General features: G+C 40.0%; 1 protein-coding gene across 7 annotated transcripts in view; it reads left to right on the top strand.

Moving 5' to 3' along the window:
* The window catches only part of ndst2a (N-deacetylase/N-sulfotransferase (heparan glucosaminyl) 2a), a 150813-nt gene that overhangs the window by 72093 nt on the left and 59308 nt on the right, over positions 1-19412 (top strand). For 4 of the 7 annotated variants that reach the window (XM_053501546.1, XM_053501548.1, XM_053501545.1 and 1 more), the window contains exon 3: positions 5367-5426. The exons of 2 other annotated variants lie outside the window; for them this stretch is intronic. The gene's annotated coding sequence lies outside the window, so the exon portion shown is untranslated. Of the gene's footprint in view, positions 1-2664; positions 2683-5366; positions 5427-19412 lie in introns of those variants that run through there. One more of the 7 variants, XM_053501550.1, reaches the window with a different exon arrangement.

Raw genomic sequence — 19412 nt, 5'->3', positions numbered from 1 at the left:
CGGGTAGCGAGCGGGCTAATTAACAAAAAACTGGATTCCGAAATTTAAGCTTGCCTAGAAAGTTTGCTACTGCGGCATATGCCAGGCATAACGAGTTTTGGCTCTCCTAAGCTCTGGCACTTTAGCGGCACTTTAATGGGTGGGGGTGGGTGGGTGTGGTGGGGGCAGGCGCATGCCTCCGCGCTCCCTCCAGACCCAAACTACCGTTTAGACTCTAAAGCTAACTCCTCATGACGGATGGAGTCTGACGGACAGCTGGCTGCTGGGACTCAGCAGTGACCTCACCAAGATGAACTCAAGATCACTTTCACTCACAGCAGGGTGCGGTGCCATGCAAGTAGACACTATGGGATGTGTACAGAAAGCAGGCTTTACTGATTATGTAATGTGGGGCAAGTTTCACTGGGGTGCAAAGGTGAATGTTTTTCCTTAACATCATGGTCTCGTCACTGGCGGACTTTTTTTGTAAAACAGGAGTTGAGGGAAAAAAAACCTGCATGCATGAACACAACCGTTTAGCATTACAGTACATGATATGAGTCACAGGCAGACTGTTGATTTAGTTAGTTTTTTGGGGGGCTTTTGCAATTTTCCAATTCAATTCAACAGCACTTGTGTTACTCTAAAAATATTTAAATTTTTTGCATTCTTTTCTATGGACTCTTATTTCCAGTTTTAAATTTTAAACTACTGCTTGATTTGTCTCAGACATACATACTGTATATACTCCTTCATGTCTGATTTTCTTTTTAAAGAAACTTCTGCTCTCTGACAGAGAGTCTGTCGGCAAACTGTTATCTTTTTCTTTTATCCTTTTTTTTAATAACACTTGCTTTTGCCTCCTTTTGAAGATTTTGCGGAATTGTCATTGCATTGTCATTAAACAGATTCATCTCCAGCACTATTACAGCTTGGACACAAAATCAACATGTAACACGTGGCCACAACGTTATGGTAAACCATACACGGAGTTAAAATTGATTGCAAAACATTTGCAGACCAATTTACTTGCAATCCAAGGTTTCACTGTATTTAACAATCATTGAAATGTAACTTGTTGTTAATTATTTAAATGGCATGGCTAGTAAAAAGCGCTCATCTTTCTTTCCTGCAAATCTTTTGCCTTACACTCTGGCCCAGTAGGTGTCGGTTTATATAGCGTAAACTGCTCATACGCGCAAAAAGAAGAGGAGATACTCTCGTAAAACACAAGTATTTGCAGAAGATACAAGGAGTTTGTATTTTCTGCAAAAGCTGTTGTATATTTATAAAGGAATTCGTTAGGTTTACACCTGAGTCTGCATTAAATAATTAAAAAAGTAAAAATTGATTCTAAATTTGAAAAATATAAAAATATCTAATACCAACGATTGATTTATTTGACTCGACCTACAATAGATTGATTGGATTGCATAAATGATTAAATCATGCAGCTCCACTTAGTGTGTTGGAATGTTTAACATCTCCGGGTTTCTGAGTCAGGGCTTCCACAGGATGCAGTCGAACAGATTTGTAAATCAAAAAAGGTTGCAAGTCAACAGTGAGGCCTTCAGAACGCTTTAGAAGGGTAAAAGAACAATGCTGAGCTCCTCTAAACAAATGGGCAAGGCTACAGCTGATGTAGGATAAGCAGAATTTAAGATCAATCGAAGCAGAACAATCCGCACACTGCTGTTATCTTGGGTACTCGAGTATGCAGCGTTTTATTGTATTTTTATACAGGTATTATTTAGTCAGAGACTTGCCTCTGAGCTGGTCTGAGTGTATAGTGGCTTCTGGTGTGTGTGTTAAGTTGATGGACGAATTCAGAAAGGAGTTTTTTCTTGTACATTTATTTTTGGATGATGTATTGGATAGAAAATGGTAAATAATGAGTTAAAGGTCTAATATGTGGATAATTGTAAGCCTGTCCCATGAGACTTTGGACACAAGGTGGGGTACACACCCTCGACAGGGTGCCAGTTCGTCGCAGCACGCACACACATTTTGGGAACGCCAATTATCCTAATCTGCATATTTTTTAACTGTGGGAAGACACTGGAGCACCCAGAGAAAAATCCACCAAAACAACTCCGCATACACAGACACTGGGGCGTGAATTGAACCCTCAACCCTCGGGATGCAAGGCCACAGTGCTAACCACTACGCCACCGCGCTGCCCTCTTTCTTCACATGCGTGATTAAATTTCTAAATTAAACATCAGGAAAATCAGGTCTGATCACGTGTACAACCAGGAACCGAGACTCAGACTAGGTTTAGATGAGTTACATGCGTTTATCAGATCTTATTACGAGATGGAAATCGGCAAGGCTGAAGAATATCGCGTTGCTGCATTAGCAGTATATAATAGTTTTGCTGACTCACTCTGTTTATATTAGGTCCTATATATCTGTGAGCTGTGCAGAATTTTTTTTTTTAAAGGAAAAGGCTGATATTTATCTTTTTAAAAGCAAGAATCAGACAAAAACAAGGCTCCTAAGTCAGGGCCGCTGGATCTGGTGCAGTGCAGATGTCCTTCCCTGGGATGTGGGTTAAAAGAGCCTGCGTACCAACATTTGTCTCTCTCGTCTTGGCAGGGCCGTGCGGGGGCCGGACGTTTGTCACTGTCACCCTCCGTCCCTTTCTCTCTCAGATGTCACCACGGAGACAGGAGGAGGCAGCGGGGATAGGCGAGAAGTGAGGTGTGAGCAGAATCTGTCTTAGTCACTTTGTGTCTCGGTGTGCATGCGTGCAAGTTTGTTTATTAGTGTGGGTGGGGGGTTTTGTCACACATAATAGACCTAAAGGAAGGGTACATGATGAGCCTTTCAGTTTGTGTTTGTGTTGTGAGGAGTGTAAAGGAAAAAAAATCAAAAGAAGAGAATTTGCAAGCATGTGGGTGTATGTACGCTGGCAGTGCTCGGCGTTGTTGTTGATTGAGTTGCTGAAAAGCCGATGTGGCCCAGTGCCAGCCGAGCCTATGTTAGGGGGCCGAATGTAACCTGAAATCCGGGAGGAGAAACCCCAAAACAATGTCGAGTAACACACACCTTTACTTGTCTCGCACAACAAAAAAAATTACAGGCTTGGTTGCTAACGCCAAAGGCATGTCGAAGAACATTACACAAGTGGGTGTGGTTCAGGGCTTAATGTAAAGGTGTTGAGTTGAAGGATCAGGTGTCTCGCTCTAGCCCACTGCAGGATTAAACTTCGAGCTCTTTTTACACCATCCATATCGAGGGCTATGTAATGTTTGACTTCTTTTTTTGGAAACTTTTTAAAACCTTACTAATAGCAGAATCACATGCATTCTGCTTTCCTTAAGCAGACTTACAGAAAATGCGTCTGACATGGATCATCTAGCGACTCCATACTGATTACATTGAGCTTGTTAGAAGGCAAAAGAAAATCTAAATCTTTCAGAAGAACATGATCCTAAGGACTATAATAATGTCAGCTACAGATGTAGAGCCAATTTTAAAACCCCATATGCTGCAGTGTTTGGGAAAATAGTGCATACCTTTTAATTATTTAATGTTGCCGCCATGTTGAGTTGGCGTGTCTGAAGGGGACATTCAGATTCATAGACAAATCAACCTGTCAAAGTTGTCCCCCCCATGTTAATGTAACAACTGTCTGGATGTAAGACATGAGACAGGTTTGAGAAAAAGGTATTAACAGACACTGCCCAGTGACTCATCTGCGTAGAGAGAAAGCAGGTAACACAAGGCACAATCACATACACACAATTTAGATTTAGGATGAGATTTCTGATGTTGGATGAGAAGGTCTGGTTTTGTCTGTGCAGAACAGTCAAGTTCTTCCACACCAAACTGGCTCATGTATGTCTTTATGGGTCATGCTTTGTGCACCAAGAACTGGTGTTGGAGTTGTTTTTCGGCCCCTTACCCTCAGTGAAAGGAACTTATAATGCTTCAGCATACCAAGACAATTTTATGCTCCCAACTTTGTGGGAACAGTTTGGAGATGGCCCCTTTAAGTTCCAACATGACTGTGGACCTGACATAAAGTGCATTCTATTCCTTTGTTGTGTTATTTATCTCTTTTCCTGGTTTATTGAGCATGTGAATGAGTGTGCACCCGAGAACAGAGAGCAAAAACGATGTGGTCGCTGGCCAGCCAGGGAGGTGGAAGCCATCAAGTTAAGTTTTGGCTTAGGAAAAATTGAATATGACTCGTAAATATTTTGCGTTCATGGGTCAAATGCTAGTGGATTGAGTCAAATGCTAAGGATTAATGTTAGTGTGAAGCCATGTTGGTCATGGAGCACAGATACTGTATCTCTCCTGCCCTCTTACTGGCATCCAGTCATTAATCCGGGCAATGCTTTTTAAAAGAAAAAAATACCCTGTGCAAATAAAGAAGAAACAGGGCTTTATGCTTTTTGTGTTACAGTAAATCATTTATCTACTGTACTGTATGTATTTTCTTCTTTTTTTCAACTTTTGCTCTAAAAAACCTGCCGCTGGTCAGATTTACCACTTACTGCCTGCGGCTATTTAATTTTTTCCTATTTAATGTTTTATTTCATGACTTATTTCATGGATAATCTAATTACTAAACATTTTCCCCAATTACTTATTGTATTTATCTATTTATTTATTTTTTATACTTGCCCCCTTTGCTGGCCTGAACTTCATGTCATGACAAGGATCATCCTTTGTGCCTTGCTAGATCCAGACTATGAACAGATAGAAAGCTCTAAGGCTGTTTGTACAGAGTGAGCTTTTTAGTTATTATGAGAAGACGACACAGTGTTAAAATGAACGTTGGAGCCCAAATCCCTGCCGTAGTCAGTCTCCAAGTGCCAGCCTGAATGGAGTTACAGCTGCGATCTCACGGCCACTTGGGGGACGGGAGTACAAAGACACAGCTTCGTCTCTTGATTTTTCGTGCTCTGTCTTTCTTTCATTTTATGTACTTTCAGATCCCGTTTCTGTGTCTTGTTCTCTTTTTTTCGCCTTGGGTATGTAAGTGAAATGTGGTTATCAGGTTGAGCTTAGGAAAATTTAACTTCGGTACTGTTGGACAACTGAACTGAACATTGCACTGTTCCAAAGCTAAAAAAATACAAGTAGAAGCAGCTGAGGGGAGTAGGAGATTCTCTCTCACTCACTCACCATCATTTCATCACTGTCTTTGTTTCTAAAAAAAACCCAGTCATGCTCCTGCAGGACAAGTCTCTTCTCAGAAATCAGGTTTTTCATTCGAGAAGGCGCAAATTCGCTCTCAGGACTGACAACACAGGAAATGCTGCTAATGATGCGCTGAAATTGAACTTGGAATTAAATGCTTAGTCAAATGTAAGAAGGAGAGGGTTGTGCTGCGTTTCTCACACAGGTTGCTTGTGTTTCCTGTTTTACAGAGGAAGACTGTATGTAACACCTTCTGAAGACTTGTGCCTTTTTATCAACAAGAAAAAAAAGTAAGGAACAGCATTTCTTTTTAACCAGTTTATGACGATGTCTTTTGATTAACTTTTTTCTTGTAAAGTTCTTGTAAAGCATGTTTGATTCATATAAAGTTGAGATTCCTCAGGTATTAGTGTTGGGTCTGTTTTAAATGCAGCATAGTGAATGTTTATACAATCGACCTGTTTACCATGTTTGTGGTATTGGTAGTGTATTGAACGTGTTCAGTGCCTTGTGCGGTGCTACATGATCGAGCATCGATGGTCCTACTTTGGCCGATTGCTGCTCTGGTAAAGAGAGAGAGATGCTCAGAGAGTGCGTGTGTGAGAGAGAAGGTGGTCACACACTTAAAGGCTGCTATGTGTAAGAGAAGATATAAACAGCGACGATGAGAGAGAGTGGACACTGAACTGTGTACCAGGAGGTGAGGGCCTGAGATGTTTTATTTTTATTTCATTTATTTATTTATTTTTTCGGACATCAGCTTACATAGTGTGTGCAGGAATGCTTAGAGTCTCTTGGCCACAGGAAAAACTGCAAAGTAATTATAAAGAGAAAGCGATGCAAGGAAGTATGGGCTGGAAAGAGTGTGTGTGTATATATGAGAGCGGAGTGCAATTGAGCAACAGGCTAAAAAGAAGCAAAATCCAGGAAGAGGGAGCTGCCTTGAGGTTTTGTGGCATGGCCCGTACATGAAGACATTAATAGCTCCAGGGCTGCTATTAACACAGCGACGGAGTGAGGGCAGAGAACAAAGAGAGAGACGGTCCTGGTGTAGTCTGAGAGGGAGGGAATTTACATGCTGTTGCTTGCTGCGTATGTGTTTATTCAGCTTCATACACACAGCTGACAACTGTGCATTGGGGAGGAAACACACACCACACACACACACACACCACACACACACACACACACCACACACACACACAAGCAAGGAAGGTAATTCTACCCCTGATTGTGGCAGGATCAAATTTCTTCTGAAGCTGGAAGTTTTCAGTTACCACAAAAAAAAAGATGTATAGAATATTGGCTCCATCAGAAACCCCTGTGTAGTGTCTTGGAAATTAATTTAATTGCATTTATCGTTGGTTTAATCGGTAATGTTAGAGCTGTGAAATCTGACTGCTCAGAAAGTGTAGATTAATTTCATTTACACCGCAGAGCAGCTGAGTGCTTCAATCTGATTGGTCAGTCTCTGTCTGTGTCTCTGTCTGTGACTGTGTGTGTGACTGTGTGTTTGTTTGTCTCTCTGTCTCTCTGTCTGTGTCTGTCTGTCTGTGTCTCTGTGTCTGTCTGTCTGTGTCTCTGTGTCTGTCTGTCTGTGTCTCTGTGTCTGTCTGTCTGTCTCTGTGTCTGTCTGTCTGTCTCTGTGTCTGTCTGTCTGTCTGTCTGTCTGTCTGTGTGTGTGTCTGTCTGTCTGTCTCTGAAGTTAAGTCTTCAGTTTCAATGCTTTGTAAGATAAAGATAAAGCAGTTTGTGGGTTGGTGTCTTAAGGAGAATGTAAGTTCTACTGTAAGAATTACAGTTCTCCCTGTGCATAGAACAGGTGATGTCACTAGTTAGTTCTAGTGTATCTGGCTGAAGAGTTGTGCTAATTACAATCAGTTATGGACTAGTTAATTGATACTAATCTTTTACTTTCTGAAGCCTTGCTTTCCACATCTGCAAAGAAAAAAAAAGCCTAAAAATAGAGAATTCTCAAGTGAATTGTGAAATCTGGGGCAAATTTCTGTAGATGATCTTCAGGAAGCGATCCGGCAGTTATGGATTAAGCAAGTGACACCAGGGTGCTGCAGACAGCTTCTAGCCAGCAGGTTTTAAAGAATGAAGGACTTAACAACAAAATTTACAGAATTGTATTAGAGAAAAGCTGAAGGACAGTGAAAGTTTTAGATTTTACTGTAAGAATAATAAATAGACTATAATAAGATAACACAAGGCTGTTTTAGGGAAAAAAATTGTTCACATGATTAATTCTGATTTCTTAGTTTAGAATTGCACACTAGTAGGTCTCTAAAGCCATTTGTGCAGTGTTTACTCATGATCCCTCCGCAGACTCGTGTTAACACTGAAGTGTATATCTGCTTTACCCTGTCAATCACACTGTCATTGATTATTCTCCTGTAAAGATTCTGAGCATGGTGTTTTATTCCTTGCTGGTTAAATGAATAGAAAAAGTGAGTATGATACTTGAGAAAAGCACGTAACGGGTCATACTTGTGTAGAGGGTTTATACCAACTTCACGGCCGTGTGTGAGAGACACAGCACGGAGATTAAAGCGAGCCGGAGTGATGCGTTGAGCAGGTAGTGATTGAAAGCCTCTGAATCATTAATATCCTTAGGGTCTTGAGGATCCACTGTCGGTGTCAACAGTAGATTAAGTCTCTGTCCGTGCGTGTCTGATTGACGAGTTTTCTTTAGAAATAAATTGGATTGTGTATGAAAAAGTGACACTGTGCAGAGTTTTTAATTAGATTGCGGTGCTTCGGCTAAAGTCCGTACGGTTTTCTTCAGTCAATGGTTAGACTCTTTACACAGTTCTCACGACCCAGGTGACGTGTCAAGTTTTTTTACTGGTAATTGTGGCCATTCCTTCTTGTTTTGGGAGTTTTAATGGCTGAGGATGTGATTTCTGGGACATGGTTCAGGTTGGCCATTTCGAAAGCTTATAGCTCATAAACTGTAGTTTTGGTGCATGTGCATGACTGCCTGCATGATGTTTCATGTCTTAACTGTTATTAAGATCACTGTTGCGAAGACTGATATCATCATAAGCAAACCAAGTTGTGTGTCATGTAAAGTTTTCTCTTGGTGTTTTTGATGAATCATGAGGGGGAACAGTAATTATTATAGAATCCTGACAGCTTATAAGTGAACTTGACTTTCTAGGATCTCAGCTTTGCAGTAGATAGCAGTAATGTATTAGTCGATATTAATGATTCGTATCACCGGGGATTTCCAGTTCGTTGTGGTTTATGCTAATTATAATTATGTTTAAAGCAATTTTTTACTACACTGAGCTTTTAGATTAAATAAAATGTCATGAAGCACAGATAATAAATCTCAAGCAAGTAATATAGTAACGAAGTTGCAACAAATGTAGCAGATTACAGTTAAGGAGCAGTGCAGATTACAGCTCGGTAAAGTGGCGAAAAATGTAAAAAAAAATTTCAGGCAGCATAAAGACTGGACTTTACCTTTGGAAATTTGGGAATCTTAAAGATTGAACATTCTTTGTCACTATACAAGTACAACGAAATTAAAGCAATTCGCAGCAATTTAAAATTTAAGTGCAGGCTAGATGATAGATTGTTAGATGAAAAGTATTTACTCGCCTGCCTTCACATGCATATAAACTTGAGTAACATCCAGTTCTTAATCCATTTAATCTAATCTTAATCTAACTTAATATAATGTTGGCCCCGCCCTTTGCAGCTTCAACTCTTGAGCGGGCTTGCAGTCTCCACTCTAATCCATTACAAAGGTTATTTCACACCAAACTTGCTCATCCATGTCTTTATGGACCTTGCTTTGTGCATTGGTGTGCAGTCATGTTGGAACTGGTGTGAGGTTGTTTATCAGGAATTGGGCTCGGCCCCTTACCTCCAGTGAAACAAGCTCTTAATTTTTTAACATGCGAACCTTTTGGGCAATTTCATGCTTCCCACCTTTGTGTGACCAGTTTATCGATGGCCTCTTTCTGTTTCAACATGACTGCGCACCAGTGCACAAAGCAAGATACTGATGCGCTTCTGGAAGATTGTTCAAAAATTCTCATAAACACTTTTCTGCACCTTGTGGAAAGCCATCCCAGAGGAGTTGAAGCTGTTATAGCTGTAAAGGTTGAGGCAAAATTGTTAGCTGTTATTTATGTTCATATGCATGTAATACTTTTAGCAATATAGTGTGGATGGATAGATGGATTTAAGTGTGTACAAGGAAAAAAAAAAATATATATATATAATATAATATATATAATATAATATATAATATAATATATATAACCGATAATAAGCAATGCCTAGCAGCAATATCAGTAAAATATGCTTTTTAAAAAATTGTTCTATAGTCCTTATAATGACACACTGGTGCTACCGGTCATGTTTATTTGCTCAGCCAGTGTAATACAATATTTCTAAGTGCAGTATTCTGTGCTATAAAGCTGTCACTTGGTCTGTACGCCCTGTCACCGGGAGGCAGTTAGTTTTGGAAACCCGACAGTACAGCGTTCTTTAGTTCTCAGTGTTCAGTTCTCAAATTGCTAGAAATGACCCACAATAACAGGTCCCCTGTAGAAGAAGCAGAGCTTTGCTGATCCAACCTAGGAAAGCGAGCACACCAGCTGTGTTCGTGAGTAAGTGAGAACTGCAGTGTGAAGACGATGAGCGGTGCTGATGGTGAATATCGTCAAGCCCTGTATCTGCTGACAACTGACACTGAAATAAGATGGGGAGAAGACATGTGGCGAAAATGAATAACCCTGGGCCTGGCAGAGATGGAAGCCTGAGCTGTGTGTGTGAGACTGCACGCCTGGCACTATCTTTTTCTGTCTGTATTCACTTGGTTTCCATTAATGAGATTTTTTTACTCATTTTCTTTTTTTGTCTTTTACGTCTGAAAAGAGCTTAGTTGCTCTGCTTTATGAGCCGGACGAGCTTAAAAAACCGGAATAGATTTCGCGCTATTAAAATGCAGTGCACACTTCGCCATTAACGTTAGTGAGAGCTTTGGCAGAGGGGCTTTAACGGTAAAGCACGTTTTATGATTTGACTGCAGGTTTGTATGTGTGTTCGTGCGCCCATCAGCAGGGGCACTGGCTAATCTCACGCTCTCATCTGAAAGCATGTCGGCGGTACGTCAGCCAGAGAGTTATGGCTGCTTTATAATGAGAGAATGCGCTCGTCCTGTCCCCACTCAATCAATTTGCCTCTAATTAGCGTTAATTTACCGCCAAGAAACTCCTCTGATTCTCTCCATCACTGCCAGGTCTCCATGTTCCTGTTCTCTTCACGGTCAAGAGGCTCTTAGAATACATCTTTATTATGTATGCTGCATGACCTGATGATGTGATATTGTAGTCTGTGATGTGATATTCCTGTGTCAAAGGTCCATATCATACTGGATAATAGAGATCGTGAAGAATCCATTTGTTCAGTCTTTACATTACAGATTCTATTATGTGGCAACTAATGTATCGTGTAAGGTAGTCCCCGACTTACGAACATTCGAGTTACAAATTTCTGCAGAAATGAAAGGACGACGGTTCTTCATTCGGTTCAATCACGGAAGTAACTCACATGTATTGTACAAAAAATAGATACTTTAATGCACCAGATACCAGTATTTACAATTACATACAATATTTTCTAGATGAGTTGGCATAACCGGTTTCAGTGAATTAGAAAGCACGATGACAGAAAATGGTTGTCCTGATGGTCCTAATTACGGAAAATCCTCAACAAAACAGAGTTCACAGTTCAATACAGTGGAAAACAGCTCTGAGACAAAATGGCGCCCGAGATTCCCCTCACGATTTAAAGGCGCAGAGACAACACTGTTACATTTCATGTGTGTAAGATTAATTGTTTCATTGCAACACTCCTTAGTGTGTGTGTGCGCGCGCGCGCATTGGTTATCACCAGTCATTTCTTTTTGGCAAAATGGTTTGCTTCTACCACAGACTTTCTCATTTTAGTGTATTATTTGGATTCTAAGCAGGTTTTTACTGCATCATGCCTTATATACACACACATACGCATTTTTTTCAGGTAATATTACATATGCAATGCACTGATGAGAAAAAAAAATTAAAATGTGGTATAAAAATTGAGACCAGTCTGGAGGAAAAACTTTGCCATCTTAATGTAATAAATGGCTCCTACAGCCTGCAGCCTACCAATGGCAAGTAAGTCGCATTACAAGATCTCATTCTTCTCTGTAATATACATTTTAATCACACTATCATAAGCGTTCTTTTATTTGAAAATATAAAAAATTATCTCTAATAGCGCTTTGTCATTGAGTACATTTATGGACCATCAGCTATATTACATACATTATGATTTACTAATTAGTTATGATTTTAGTAAAACTATTTGTTCATATTGTATATGATGTTATGCATATCCTACCACTGGACACAATAAGGAAATTGTCAACCGTGTTATCGTGTAGTGTAGATAATCAGTCATCATTACTGGTCTATATGCAGAACGTCACAGCACACATTATCCGTAAACACTTCAGGTTCTCTCTCATCCACACAGTTAAAAGATATAACCGTTTTCAGAAATAAAAAAATGCGACACAGGACTCGTTGAGACGCTGATCCTGCACATAGGGGAGTTTATTTAAAGAAGCACAAAACAAGTCTGATCATAATGTTTAATACAAGACAACGTGACGTGTTCGATGCCGGTCACTCAGCGTTGGGACAAATCATTTTTAAGCTGCAGGATGAAGTTCTGTCGGCAAAATAGTTGACAAACTGAGCAGTGAAACCATTCTTTACCTTGAAAATAGAAATTTTTAATGTTGAAGCTTTGCAACTAGCCGATACAGTTGTTTACTTACTCTCTCTATTCTTCTCTCACACACTTTTTGTCTCTGTCTTCTCGTATCTTGTTTTCTCTCTCTTCTATCAGTTTGAATTATAGTCTCTCTCTTTCTCTCATCTAGGATTTTTCTGTATATCCAACTTTAAATGTCAAATTCATCACACATTCTTAGAAGTCATGAACCACTCAGCAGCATCGGTTTTTCCATGTTTTTCATGGAAACGTTTATGAAAATTAGACTGTAATATAGTTTTTATTTTGGTAAGCACATGTTATGGAGATGAATATAAAATTGTTTGTATATCACTTTTGATTGTAAAAATTTTTCTTTGAAAAATTTTCTCTTAAAGCAGCTTCACAGAATCTGGATGTTGATTTAGATCCCTAAAGCCAGAGATGACAAGATCACAAAATAACCACTTGTCAGTTAAATAAATTAAAAAATAACAAGTTAATGAGTGGGAGTCAACACTTGCTTTTAATTTTTAATTTTTATTAGGAGTACCACACTAATGCTGAGCAGGACTCGTGTTTATCTCATAACAGCCTTGGTTCTTCATGGCCTAGATTCCACTATATGTTGGAAACTTTCCTGTTTGATTCTCATTCACACTGACATAATTACATTAGGTGTGTTAGCTGCAAATTCTTGTGGACTTCCCGTCCATGTTTTACAGTACTGCTTAAACGTCTGGACACAAATTTGGGCTTATTTTCTTCATTCTAGAAAAATACTGGAGATTTCAAAACTATGGCAGGAAGTAATTTAATAACATCGTTGAGTTGTTACTTTAAGACATGAAGTTAGATTTTTCTGGAATAATTCTTGCAAGAACGGTATTGTCAAGGGCATTTACAAAACCCATCAAACACCATGATGAAACAGGCTCTCATTAAGACCCTCCCAGGAAAGCAAGACCAAAACATAACATAGGTTGTTTAGAGTAACCAGCTTAAAAAATCACCAATTAACAACCAGCACCTCAGATTAGAGCTGTTATGAAAGCTTTACAGAGAATAAGTAGCTGACACATCTCAATGTCAACTGTTTTAGCAAAATGTATTCAGCATTGTTTTACAATGTAGAAAGAAATACAAATCAGGAAAGACCATGGAGTTGGAAGATGTGTCTAAACTTTTAACTGGTAGTGTATGTGATTTGTTGAATTCTAATGACTGGGGAGATTATGTTGAAGAACACTAAGGTCCTTGTCATGTACCTGAAATCAGTTTGAAATGTTTTTTTGTTACAAGGTACATTCTTATTAGTAGTAGGTGGGTGCACACTGACTCTAAAATATATTCTTTTAATTATTTTTTAAATTCGTGTATACTTGCAGTTCCTCCATATGTTGTACTCTAAAATTTTCACACAGGCAGCGTAGCATCCTGTACAGTAACCGCTAATTATTTGCTAGGTTTATTTAAAATTTAACAAAATCTGAAAAAATTAATAAATAATGAATCAGGATATTTATACAATTGCCATACTAACAATTACAATACAAAGCAAATCTAGGTATCACAATATAGTATTCTGGCTGTTCACACAGTGGTTCAGGTGGTAGTGTGTGTGTCTGGTAAACATTTCTCACAACGTTACACCACCATCATTTACTATCTCACAGCAGAAATTGTCATCAAAACAGGCAGTGTTTGTCCAATTTGTAGCTCTCTACTTTTCTTTAACCTGTACCCCCAGATTCTACATCTTTGTTTTGTACTACTTTTAGGCACATTTAAAAAGACAAAGGTTGTAAAAGAAGTCACGTGGAGATGGGAAATCATTGAGTAGCAGTTTCTCAAGTAGAAAAGAAAGCTAAATTTACTTTATGCCTGCAGGGAATTTAAATAGTGTGTGTGTGTGTGTGTGTGTGTGAGTGTGAGAGAGAGAGTGCCATGGAGGATAAGTGATAATGGATTTTAGGACATCTGATCATGAGTCAGCAGAAGATATTATTCACTTATAAATCTCCTGGTGGTGAGGATGCAGTTCCCTGTAAATGAGGAGGGACAGGCCAGCTCCTGGAACCCGGGTGAAAGCTCATGCTGCCCGACAATTTATAGTACGGTTGGAAAAAATTTAATCGATATATAATTATAACCGGTAGGAGGTTTTTATTTTAAGTCGTCCACCGTCCCACCCCTCTGCATCTCCTAATGTATTTAGGTTTTCGTTTCCAAGAACGTTGCTGATTACGCTTGCCAGAAATACACTTCCCCTGTAGTTCAACTTGTTGGCTCTGGACATGTTGTTCCCCAGCATAAACACAAGTGCTTAAAGGAATGGACAGCGGTACCACAAACTTTCACCTTTAAGTTGTGCATGAGATTCATTGCGGAAGATTTGTTGAACACCCGACTCATCACACCCTTCTGTTTAACTCAACAGCTTAAGGACGATTCGGAATGCCGAGTGTATCTCTTCCTCATTTGACACGAGTACCTGACCCTTACTGTAGATCCGAAAGATGTGCACTTAATTCTCTTGGTGTTACAGTATATTTTGCTTCACACTGACTTTGGGCATCAGCTTAAACTACAAGCAAGTTTGGAAATTGTACAAACATTATGCATGTGAAATCCGGACTTGCTGCTTAAGTCAGGTTTTTTTTTATCATGGAGGCGTAGGGAAATGTTTTCTGCTTTAAATCCGTTTCGCTTAAGAGCTTTTACTTTACGTACGCCGTTTATGAAGGATTTAGACAAGAGAAGTGAAGAACATGCTTTTCGACCCTTTCCTCGTATCCATCTGGCTGCCAGTCATAGTAAGTTCTATATTCAGCATGTCATCGAGGACGGCCGTGTCATCCGCGCGTCTCGAGGCGTCGTCGGATGGTGGCTGAGCAAGCAGGCCCGTCTCATGGGCTGATCTCCTGATTGACGGCACTGCTTCAGGCCAGTGGGCTTATTCTTCTGCAGTTTGACACATAGAAGCGTATCTTCAAAGCGCTGCCATTCTCTCCTGAAATAAGGCTGCTAGTAAAAAGAGGGAGGGAGAGAAATATGACAGAATTGAATGTGCTAAAAGAATATTGCTCTGTGTGTGCTGGAGAGCAGCCTCCTCTCTGTTTGCTCGAGTAGTGACCACGTTCAACAAATTACCCATGTTCGGTCGGAACAGACAACTTGATTACAGTGCACCTCGCATCTAAACATTTTTAATATGCAAGTTGTATGGCAGTAGAAGTGTGTGTGTGTGTGTGTGTGTGTGTGTGTGTGTAATGTAGCAGAGCATCAACACATTCTCTGCGGCTCAGAGCATTCTCAGCAGGAAGCGGCGTGCTGTGAGTGGAGCTGCTTTAGAGAAAACCAAAACAGCGTGGCATGTTTGACCCAGTCTTCACGCTTCACTGGAGATGTACACATTCACCTCCTCCTCTTCTTCCTCCTCAGCAGCAGTGCAGGGGAACTGTCAGGCCTCCCTCCATCCACATAAAGAGCTCCAGCACCTGGCTCCAGATAAAGCTGACCAGATAAAGGGCCCTTTAACTGCCGGGTCACAGAGCGCCGTGGTTTCAGATGTGTGACAGGTGCCAGGGAGAGCGTGGCAGCTTTCTCATAAGATAAGCTTTAGTGCTGGTTTATGTCGAAAAAATTACACTCTCAAGTCTGCGACGTGGGATTTCAAATTCAAATTTTATTTGTCACATACACAGCCATACACAGTATGATAGGCAGTGAAATATTGTAACAACCGCCCTGATCTTAAACTTAAAAGAAAAATTGTGTTGTAAATAAAGAATGTGAAATATGAATATAATAATAAAAAAGAAAAAATATAGTATAAAAAGATAATATTCGAATAAGGAATATAAAAAAGAAAATAAGAATATAATAAAAGAAAATGACAGTAAAATTAAAGTACAAGCAATAAAAATAAAAAATAGAATTAAGATTGAATTGAGGTGGAATGTTGAGTCATGAGCGTAGCAGCATAACTAAAAATGAGTTAAATGTGCATTGATGTGCTGAGTGGAACATGAGTAGAAGTGTTTAGTGTGTTTTTTAGGACAGTAGGATGGGTTTGAGTCTTTTACAGCCTCACGACCAGGCCGTATTTATGTTCAATTCAATAAACAAAATCGGCAATTTAAGGCACACAGTGTATGTAAATTTTTTAAGTTACAAATATCAAATCAAGTAACGTCAAATACAATACAACTGTTGAAATGATTATAAATGGAATTAGTCTGTTAGTGCAAAAAACTTGAATGAACATCTATAAAATCTGTAAAAGTAAACATCTATATAAAATCTCTGTAGATAAATATAAAATGTATAAACTGTGAAAAAAGCTACTGCTTAATAGCCAATTATGTCTTTATATGGTCTTATCTAGAACTTTTTTTTTCTAGATCTGGCACTTTTATACTACGATAAAATACAATAGCATTTTTTCATTTTAATAAAATAAAATCATTTTAATGCATGATCATTCTTTGGTTTGCATCATTTCCTAAAACGATTTAATCAGCTTAGTAGATTTAGATCTATATATATATATATATAGTAATTTAATTCAACAAGTTAAATGCTTCTATTCATTAAGTTCATTACATGTAAAATGTATGCACTTGGTTCTTGTTCAGGGCTCCTTTAGAGTAAATAACTTTATCATGGAGGTGATCAGTCTGTGGCACGACTCAAGCATTATTGAAGGCTGTTTTCTTTAATAGCAGCCTTCAGCTCGTCCGTATTGTTCGGTTGGGTGTTTGTCATCTTCCTCTTGAAAATACTCAACAGAGAATCAGTAATAATTTGCTCAAACCCCAAATGAAATATTCTTTTTTTTTTTTTTTTTTTTTTTTTTAGACATACTGGATTTTCCTGTGCTTTGATTGATTGACGTTTGTCAGATACAAACCTCCTTTAAAAAAGTGACTAATTGTAGCATTGTTAAGCAAATCATTGTCGTAATCGCACTACTGTAATATACTGTAACATACCTGCTAACTTGTAAATTTATTGTAAATAAAATATTTAACTGATTAAAATTGACTGTGTGACTGGAGTGGAGTAAAAAGCGTCACGTAATATGAGAATGCAACCTGCTTTAAAATACAAACTTGGCCGGACTAAGAAACAAAGCTAAGAAGGAACCTACTCATGTCACCTCCAACTGACTTAAACGCGTACGTTGATGAAGTTGCCAAGCTAAAATCTTTGCTGGAACTTGATTAAAAAGCAATCACGCTGCTGCCTTGCTCCTGGAGTATGCGGTCGAGTTAATAGCGAGTGGTTGGCGATAAAACAAACGCTGACGAGAATGACCGTTACAACACCCAGCCTTGTCCTGAGTATCTGGTGGCCTCAGAACGGAGCATAAATCCAGGATTTACTGTGTGAGTACCACACATTGCCAGGGTCTCATACACACACACTCACCCACTCTTTATCCCTCAGGCAGGAATCATGTCTTACAGATCCACAGAGACTGACACACATCTACACACATCAAAAGGAGAAGCAGCCATTTAGCCATTCCTCCCCCCTCTTCTTTTTCCCCCCTTCTTTCTCGTTCAACAAACAGATGATTCAGACCTGCGGTTAGCTTTATTACTTTTCTCCATCTTGTGCTTGATCACAATTCCGAGGAAGACACGCTAACGGAGAAACCGGTAAGTGTATATGTTCCCTACAGCATTAAGACGGATTAGCATTAATCTGCGTGTAAAGCAGCGGCCCTCTGGGAGACAGTAGTTACTGTGCCGTGTGGCACAGGGGGAATGGGGCAAAACCTCAATGAATATTTTAGGTAATCTTCAGTCTCATGGGTTCTGCTCCGTCGCTCCCTCACAGCCTGTGGCTATTCTCTCCTTCTGTGCGTGGTTTATGCGGGGCCTGTTTCAACAGCCGGAGTTGCCCAGATCACTTTCCCAACGCTTGTGCAGAGAGACTGTGACATACAGTACATCCGCTGCTTCCCGTCAGCCTGTCCTCCCTGCTTTCTATGCAAGCCTTGCCTCCCTTTTCCCACTGATTATATGCTAAAAACGGGCTTCTCTAGTGTCGCAGCCTCAGGGCATCATTTGAACAGGGCAGAGTAAGAGGACTGAGACCTTGTTTGGGTGACATTAGTTAAAGGGACACCACCCAAGCTAATGAGGGGCTGTCAGGAGAGCGCAAGTCCACATCAGCTTTCAAGGGTCAAATGTCACTTGGACAGGAATTCCTTGGAGGCTAAGAAGCCAGGTGCAGTCTTTCTTCTTTCTTGGGCTGGCACTTTGCTCATTATAACTCTCTCTCTCTCTCTCTCTCTCTCTCTCTCTCTCTCGCCTCGCTCACTCGCTCTTTCCATCCCAGAACATTGTCTGCCTGAACCGGGAGGCTAAATTAAGGTGTGCTGCAGTAATGAAACCTTGCAAAGCCTTTCTGTGGGTCTCATCTGTTGTGGTGGCAGAGCCATGTCTTGTGTGTGTGTTGCCTCTTTCACTCATCAGAGATATATTGCTGTCTGTGTGTTTGGCCACAGGCGCTGTGGCGTGGCGGGGCACATTTTTCAGCACCTGAATGGCCTTGTCGCAGTCACAAACAGATGTGCTCCGGAAACTTCCTTTTCTATTAATCTCTGTCTCCATCACTCCCTTACCTGCATCTCTTTACCCCTCCTGCTTCCTGACTCCCCGATTCTGTCGTGTGTGTGTGTGTGTGTGTGTGTGTGTGTGTGTTTTTTTTAAAGAGCATAAACGAGTGTGAAGCAAATGAGCTGGAACCCAAGTACAGAAATGTAGTGCTTTGTTTGTTAGCATGAGACATTTAGGTGTGGGTGTGTGTGAGAGAGAGAGAGAGAGAGCATGCTGTTTGTAAAGGGTGTTTCAGCTGTTAAACTTTGATCATGTGGTAGTCAAGTGGATTTGGCTCCAAATGCCTCTGTTATAACCGGGATGTCTTGGATAAAATAACCTGAGATTATGGTGCATCTTACCATAAAGTATCATCTCCTGTACGATTAAATGCTTCCCCAGAAACAAAGCGGTCTTTGCATTAAAAAGCCATACCAGTGCTACAATGAACAAGTTTCAGTAAAAAGATGAGCTTTTATCTGTGTCAAGGACAGCATGTGCTGCCATCAGACGACTTGTACTGTATCTGAAAACATACTAGCACAAAGCAGCTACAACAAAAGCAAACCCGCTGATAAATGGGGCTTAATTGGAACGCTCAGAGTAAATTGGGTCCATTGTATCTGCAGGGAGTGTTCACCCCTTTTTAATATGGCAGGAACAGTTCGAGCATTACAGCATTTAGATCCACTCTTGTACATCTATATCCTTCTCTTTTACAATATTCTCATTAGTGCTGCTTTGTGGATTATGGCATGTTGGTAAACTACTAACTACTACTTTTTATGAACTACTTCAGTTCAGATGGTGAGAAACATGTATATCTGGTTCAGTCAGACTGACTATTTTGGACCGGGACCTGTAGTCGCACTGCAC

Source organism: Clarias gariepinus, chromosome 8 (assembly GCF_024256425.1).
Source record: "Clarias gariepinus isolate MV-2021 ecotype Netherlands chromosome 8, CGAR_prim_01v2, whole genome shotgun sequence".
NCBI lineage: Eukaryota > Metazoa > Chordata > Actinopteri > Siluriformes > Clariidae > Clarias > Clarias gariepinus.
The sequence above is the reverse complement of the archived record's forward strand: the minus strand, read 5'-3'. Positions and strand labels throughout refer to the sequence as shown.